Genomic DNA, 8,292 nt, shown 5'->3' on the forward strand with positions numbered 1-8,292 from the left:
TACACCTCAACAACCCCAACAGGAGAATATCTTTGACACGTCAATCCAATAGGAGTGAACAAATTCGACGGCACATTCAGTAAAGATCTATGACACATGTATTGGTTGCACCTAATGCGTAAGAGCCTGTCTGACAGATGCATTGGAAACGATCCCCCGGGATGGGTGTAAAGCCAATCAAATTGCTTCTGCTCCTAGAACAGAAGACTGTGTAGGTTGTAAGAGACGTGAATCCGCTTGTCCAACAGATTCCTCGAGTGTACGCGTCTATCCGGGAGCTGAGACGACTCGTAGTATGGGTCTAGCTTATTGATTCATCGGTCAAGAAAGAGATTCAAGAATCGAATCGTTTTCTTTCCAACTCATACTCAAAGATTCATACTCAATTCTATTGAGTATGAGTTGGGGTATTAAGATTCCCCCCCCCCTCCCCCCCGCTAAAATATTTTTCCATCCACGATGAGTAACGTACCCTGGTTAACCACAATTGTTCTTTTTCCGATTCTGGCGGGTTCGCTATTTCCAATGCTTCCCTCCAATGGGAATAAGATCGTTCGGTGGTATACCCCAGGCATTTGTATATCGGAATTTCTACTAATCATTTATATCTTTCATTGTCACTTCCATATCGATGATCAATGCATTCAATTGGTGGAGGATTCTAGTTGGATAAATTCAATCAATTCCCATCGGAGTTCAGGTATTGATGGACTCTCCATGGGTCTCATTCTACTGACAGGATTTGTCACTACTTCGGCAACCTCAGCAGCTTGGCTAGTTACGCGGAATACACGTCTATTCTATTTCTTGATGTTGGCCATGTATAGCGGCCAAATAGGACTGTTTGCTTCTCGAGACATTTCGCTTTCCTCTCCTATGTGGGAGTTGGAATTAATCCCAATCTACCTACTTTTATGTATGTGGGGTGGGAAGAGACGTCTATACTCAGCCACGAAGTCTATTCTATACACAGCTGGTGGTTCTATCTTTCTCCTAATAGGAGCCCTAACTATGGGTTTCTACGGGACCCAGGAACCCTCCTTCAATATCCGAGATTTGGCAAGCAGATCACATCCTATATCACTAGAAGTGCTTTCTTATCTAGGATTCTTCGTGGCGTATGCCGTGAAACTGCCAATATTCCCTTTTCATACTTGGTTGCCAGACACTCATGGGGAAGCACATTACAGCACATGTATGTTGCTGGCTGGGGTATTACTAAAAATGGGAGGGTATGGATTGATTCGAATTAATATGGAATTATTACCTCATGCTCATTCCATACCTGCTTCGTGGTTGGTGCTATTCGGATCAGTCCAAATTGTTTATGCATCCCTGATTCCGCCGGGTCAGCGTAACCTTAAGAGGAGAATAGCGTATTCATCAATTTCCCATATGGGTTTTGTAACAATTGGAATTGGATCCGTGACAGATACGGGTCTTAATGGAGCTGTGTTACAAATGATTTCCCATGGGTTAATAGGTGCCGCTCTATTTTACCTTGCAGGGACTTGTTACGATAGGACACGTACCCTTTATCTCGATCAATTAGGGGGGATGGCTACCCCAATGCCCAGGATATTTACTATGTTTAGTATCTTCTCAATGGCATCCCTTGCATTACCCGGGATGAGTGGGTTTGTATCGGAATTGATGGTATTTCCAGGAATAGTGACTAATCAGCATTATTCATCTATATCTAAGTTATCGGTTGTAGTAGTCGAAGCGATTGGTACAGTATTAACTCCCATTTATTTGTTATCTATGTTACGTCGAATATTCTACGGATACAGAATATCCAACTATTCGGATCCATATTCAGTTGATTCCGGACCGCGGGAAATATTCATATCGATTTGTCTCTCTTTACCAATCCTCGGTATCGGTCTGTATCCAGACATGGTTGCATCTCTACGGAATCACAAAATACTATCTATCCTGGTTCCGTACTCTTTTATGGGATAGTAGAGGGGCAATAAAACGCAGTATCGTTTGGATCGGTAGTCGAACATATCTATTCAATGAGGATTACTCTTGGAAGCGGTTCTGGTATTAATTCCTATAAGGGAAGGCAGTGGGAATCCATGCCGCTGGCGACGTAATTGCATGAATGTCTGGGTGAGGAATCCACAGCGCGATTCCTCATGCAGACTCTGATTCAAATCACGAATTGATTACATGTAACACTTCAAGCATCTGACGAGGTAACATTTTTTGTTATCTCTCCCCCCGATCGAATTAGCGGTCTTCTACCTAATTATTAAGTAAGCCACCCGTGATTATGTAAACCGATTCCTGGTGGATTAACCCCTGAGAAACAAATCCAAGCAATGAAGAATCCTGTAGATGCTACAATAGCAGGCCCTTCCCCCTGCCAACCACTAGTTATTCTGGTATGGAGATGAATAGCATATATCAGCCGAGTCACTAATGCCCAGGTTTCCTTAGGGTCCCGGCTCCAGTAGGATCCCCACGCTTCATTAGCCCACACTGCTCCAGAGAGAATACCAACAGTCAGTAGAGGAAACCCTAAGCTGATGATTCGATAACTCCATCGGTCCAATTGGTGGATCAATCGGCACCTACGTGAATTCAAGGATAGTCGATGAAAACTGTTTCTCGGATTACTTCCTGCCTGCTCGTAGCAGTGTATATCCACTCCCGGAGAGGGGGTCCAGGTAGGAAATTCTTGATTTGGACCGGGGATAGAAAATTGTTCTGCGTCATAGGTGGCAATCGGTGGAGATGTTGCTGATGGAGATCCACATAACGAAGTCACATGGCTTAGTGGCATCATACTTACATGCGTCATTAACCGATGAGGTTGCAGAGCAGGTACTAGCGGTGTGGATTGTTGCATTTCCTCAGGAAGACCCAGAGTTGCGAATCCATGGGTCGACATGGCACCTGGTGCCGTGACTGCACCTGACCATTCGTTCCGACTCCTAATTCTCATAATTACATGCATTGGGGAGAAGCTCCGTGAAAGAAACATAGATGATTCATGTAGATTGCTCGGTGGTAGATGTTTGGGTTGAATCCGACGAATCGTCGTAAATCCCGTTATACAGATGAAAGCAATTGTCATACCTCCAACGCTCAAACTAATGAGTCTCTTGAGCTTGCGAGCCAGCCCCATCCGGTGAAACAGAGTGACGGAAAGAAGCGTAAGAAAAGAAATGTGAGCGAATATGTGCTCTATATCGGTGTGAATCGTAATGAGGAGAATCCAGTGAATTAGTGAGATTTTGGAGAGTATGTACCACCCACCCATTATTCCCAGGAGATTTCGGGTTTACCCCTTAAACGTCGAAACGGGGAGAATTCCCTATTCCTACTGCTTTTCCCAGTGGTTGTATCAGACACAGCCCTCGCCTGCAGGTTGAAATTAAATGCCGCTACTCGGATTCGAACCGAGATGCTCTAGCACTGCTTCCTAAGAGCAGCGTGTCTACCAATTTCACCATAGCGGCTCGCTACTCGTTATACTTATCGTAATTAATGATATCACATCTTCGGGTTAATCGTCAATCTTCCTGGGGGAGAGTACACACGCACAACAAGGGACCTTCCCTGTCTATAGTTGATTAGGTATACGGCGCTATACTTGTATAGGAATAACGGGATATGGCGTAGCTCGGTAGCGTGCCATCTTGGGGTGATGGAGGTCGCAGGTTCAAATCCTGCTATTCCGAATAAACGAGGTCGGAACATATTTTAAACGGAATAGAAGACGTTCCCGTTCCGGGAACGCAGATTTATCTCCCGATTCTCTTTGGGTGTTATCGACCCATACCCATTCGTAGTAGGGATAGAGATAAATCGATGATCGTGATCGAGACCCTTGTATCATAGGAAGGAAGAGAGGGATTGGGCTCCTTCTTCATGCACGTAACCCCCCCCCCCTCGTGGTTATTACCAACATTCATTGATACAACTCTGTTAGTATTTGGATTTTATTTACCGCACGGTACCGTCACGCAATAATATCAACATGTACCCGTACTACTTACTAGGGATCCAAATTCATCAATAAGTTCCCTGACAATCACTTATCTCGTCTTCCCCGTTCCAACAAACAAATAGTTCACTATCTATTCCGACCGACCCCACGTCCTATTGATACGGCAATTCCTGTTACAACCGGGGAGTACTACTGACCAGTTTCAGAAATTTTTTCATTTGTCACATAGTAAAAACTTCTCGACCGTCCAGTCAAAATGGATTTAGCTGGAGAAAAAGCTTTCGATGCTACTTCATTAGTTTGGGTCTTCCAAATATGATTGCGAATCTTCCTCCGCGACCTAGAAGTACGTTTTTTTGGAACTGCCATAATGAAATCTATCTATTCGGTTTTATCATCGAAATGAATGCGACGAGTATGTTGATACGTACGAGTAGAATCAATATAATGAGGGAGGGGGTGATTGCGTAGAATCATTAGAAGGGGAACAACTGGGGGAACTGGGTTTCCATTCTATGCAAAAGAATCCCAGCAAGAATCATTGACTTCTTTATGATAACAATTTGCTAACCAACCAACTCCTTTCCATTTAAGCAAATGGGATCTACTACAGATCGAACCAAATCCTGTCTGTATCCCGATTTCCTTCGCGTCTTCTTCTTAGAATGGATCTTCCGTATCACTTTCTTCCTCTCGAAACAGGGATGCAAGACGCGCCCCCTAGCAGTTGCGTTACTCAGCCGGGGATGTCCGAGATCAATTTTGGATCCGTGACAAACCAATGAAACTCGATATATCGACATTACCGTATTGGACTCTGATGCGTTGTGCCCAAGCAGAGCGAAGTGACGAACATCATAGAATCTCCCCGGTTCTACTCGGAGTTGTTTTCCTCCAGTATCAATTGCTGCATGTCTATCCGTAATAGTCTTGTCGTGTGAAAAATAACCCAAAACAACTCAATCGGTTTGGGGTCAAAAAATGGAACCTAGATAAGTATCTCCGACACATTTGATTCCTTGTCAAGTCTCGACGCCGGGCTCGCACCAGAACGAGAAACAAATGGATTATTCGGTTTGATACGCGTGATCTCACCTGTCCATATATATTCCATTCTTCGACGCTCCATATATCTGACAACTATTGACAGAAAGAGTTCCAACCCGGGTTAAATATGTTTATGGAATTATCTTATGAATGTGCTTGGATTGTCCCCTCACGCCCATTCGTAACCTCTGGTTTGATCGGATTGGCATCGTTTCTTTTTCCAAAAGCCACTAAGAGCCTTCGTCGTATACGTGCTATGCTCAGTGTTCTTTCATTAGCCGCAGCTATGTCCGTCTCTATCGCAACATTCTGGCAACAAGTTACTGGTCGCTCCACTTTTGAATACTCATGGTCATGGATTCCCAACGACGATATTTCTCCAAAGATAGGATTTTCAGTTGATTCACTTACTTCCATTACGTCGATATCAGTCACCACCATAGGTGTCTTGGTTATGATTTACAGTGATAGTCATATGCGTCACGACTAGGGATACGTAAGGTTTCCCGTCTATTTAAGTTTCTCCACTGCCTCCACGTCAGGATTAGTGTTCAGTCCCAATCCAATACAGATTCATGTTTTTCGGGAATTAGTAGGGATGTGCTCTTACTCGCCGATAGGTTTTTGGTTCGCACGACCAAGTGCTGCTAATGCCTGCCAAAAAGCTTTTGCAACTAATCGTACAGGAGATTTCGGATTATTATTGGGTATATTAGGTACGTATTGGATAACTGGTAGTTTCGAGATCCGCGAATCGTGTGATTGATTTAGTGAGTTGATTGATAACAACAGCGCCGGCTCCTCCCTTGCCAATACATGTGCTCCTCTACCATTTTTGGGTCCGGTATCTAAATCTGCACAATCCCCACTCCACGTATGGTTGCCCGATGCAACGGAAGGACCCACACCTATTTCGGCTCTTATACACGCCGCTACTATGGTAGCTGCGGGAATTTTTTTTGTAGCTCGAATGCTTGAATTGTTTGAAACCTTACCTCTAAGCATGAATGTTATCTCCTGGATAGGCGGAATAACGGCTCTACTGGGAGCGACGATAGCTCTTGCCCAGAAGGATATCAAGAAAGGTTTAGCTTATTCTACTATGTCTCAATTGGGCTACATGATGCTGGCTCTAGGTCTCGGTGCTTATAAACCTTCGTTGTTTCACCTCATTACACATGCCCATCCCAAAGCTTTGCTATTTCCCGGATCCGGTTCAGTAATTCATTCGATGGAAAGGGTTGTCGGATACTCTCCCAATAGAAGTCAAAATATGTCTCCCACGGGTGGTTCGCGAAAATATATGCCAATTACTGGAATCACTTTTCTTTCAGGTACTCTCTCTCTCTGTGGTATACCACCTCTAGCTCGTTTCCGGTCCAAAGATGAAATTATTGCAAAGAGTTGGCTACGTTCCTTTCCCCCCGGATGTATAGCCTCATTCACAGCAGTTCCAACTGCTTTCTACATGTTCCGCATCTATCTCCTCACGTTTGAGGGGAATCTACGCGCCGGTGGCGGTACCAATTCATCCCATTCCTCTATGAATAGTGTCATTCGGAGTAACACCAAAACGATAGCAACGAGTGGAGATGGGTATGATGTTCCTCCACCCCCGCGAGACGAAGGAGTCGATTCAGCAGGAGGTTATGACGGGGAAGATTCAGTCGATAGAAAAGTTTCTGCAGAGTCCAATATTCGTTCTGAGTCTCTATATCCTAAGGAATCAGACGTTTCGATGGTATTGCCTTCAGTAGTACTGTCGATACCAACTTCGTTGGTTGGATCAATAGGAGTCAATCTCGCTGGAGGAGAAACTGGTCCCGATTTGCTATCCGAGTGGTTAACTCCCCTTGCAGGCTTTTCAGAGGACAACAACAATCCCGAAAATTTGGTACAATTGCTAATAGATTCAGCAGGTTCGGTTGGTCTATCACTAGCCGGAATATCTATCTCCTACGTGATTTATGGACCGATATCCTCTCACACACAACCTTGCGGTGATATTGATCCTTTTGCCAAACAATCTATGGGTTCATTTAACCGTCTCATTGGGGACTGGTCACACAACCGGGGTTACATCGATCATTACTACGATATCCTTCTAGTGAGAGGTATTCGATTCCTGGGTGAGTTAACTCTTCTTTTCGACCAATGGGTAATTGACGGAATTATTAATGGCACCGGTATTTTGAGTTCCATAGGTGGAGAAAGCGCAAGATATGGGGAGGGCGGGAGAGTATCTTCTTATTCATTCGGATTGATGATTGGTATTATTCTACTGCTAACTGCCTTCGTTTCTCTTGTCTCCTAAGAGTTTTTTTCTTCTCCTTTCCAAGATATTCCTTATACCTCTATAAGTATCCTGTGACTATTCTACTATGTTTTCCGGAAAAGGAGAAATAGAAACTAGTGATTGGTGATCGATCGATATGCATCTTGGGGTTGGGGGGGGGGCGATCAATCACGACCAAGATCAACCATGACCGAGATCTTCCACACCAGCCCCCCCCCCGATTCGTAGGCTCTATCCGAGAAGGCAAAAGGGATTGCTATCATTACTGCTTCTTCCTATAATGAGAGTTAGGGTGTACGCGAGGTTCATGAAGTCTCGAAGAAAGCTTTGGGTCTTCGAGTGGTTAACGTCTTGCAGATCAAGGGGCGGCTCAAGGAACAAGAGTCTCTGGAAGTATATGGGATTGAATCATCTGCCACTTTCCTCGGTAGCTCAGCGGTAGAGCGGTCGGCTGTTAACCGATTGGTCGTAGGTTCAAATCCCACCCGGGGAGATTCATCCATTTCCAGTAGGATAGAAGATAGTCTAGATGATGTACCTCCCTTCAATAGGGATAATACTTCACTTACGTCAGGGGAGGGGGAGGTACCTCCTCATAATATATATCGTAGAAACCGATAGTATCTTTGAAGATTTACATTATCCACATTCGAGATTCTCAGTAATGAGGTAGTTCTCCCACACCCGTATGCCGAATCGGGACTATAACCATATAGTCGATCAACCGATAGAGGATTCAATATCATGCCTATTTTAAGCTCTAATAATGGATAGAAGACTCCATACCCTCCCTTCTCTTGGCCAATCTAATGCTTCTAAGGATCCGAGTCTAGCGTCGCTTCTTCGAGAATCCCTACTCCAGAGTACTGAATGGTTGGGATAAGCAAATCAATCAATCTTTGTTTTGTCCTCGTCGGAGTCTAGATGTATCGAAGGCTTCTACTCGCTCGACTTGTTACTAGATTGTAAAACCGGAGATTCCACC

The 8,292-nt window shown here is 44.4% G+C and overlaps 2 non-coding genes across 2 annotated transcripts; both read left to right on the top strand.

Annotated features, from left to right (window-relative positions):
* The first annotated feature begins 3,621 nt into the window (after positions 1-3,621).
* On the top strand, positions 3,622-3,695 carry TRNAP-GGG (transfer RNA proline (anticodon GGG)). Its single transcript has one exon. It is a non-coding gene; the product is annotated as a tRNA-Pro (tRNA).
* Positions 3,696-7,728: 4,033 nt separating this feature from the next.
* TRNAN-GUU (transfer RNA asparagine (anticodon GUU)) lies at positions 7,729-7,800 on the top strand. Its single transcript has one exon. It is a non-coding gene; the product is annotated as a tRNA-Asn (tRNA).
* Positions 7,801-8,292: the final 492 nt, after the last annotated feature.

The sequence above is a fragment of the Dipteris shenzhenensis genome, unplaced genomic scaffold (assembly GCF_047967505.1).
Source record: "Dipteris shenzhenensis isolate YYH24624 ecotype China unplaced genomic scaffold, Dip_SZ_1.0 scaf0436, whole genome shotgun sequence".
NCBI classification, from domain to species: domain Eukaryota; kingdom Viridiplantae; phylum Streptophyta; class Polypodiopsida; order Gleicheniales; family Dipteridaceae; genus Dipteris; species Dipteris shenzhenensis.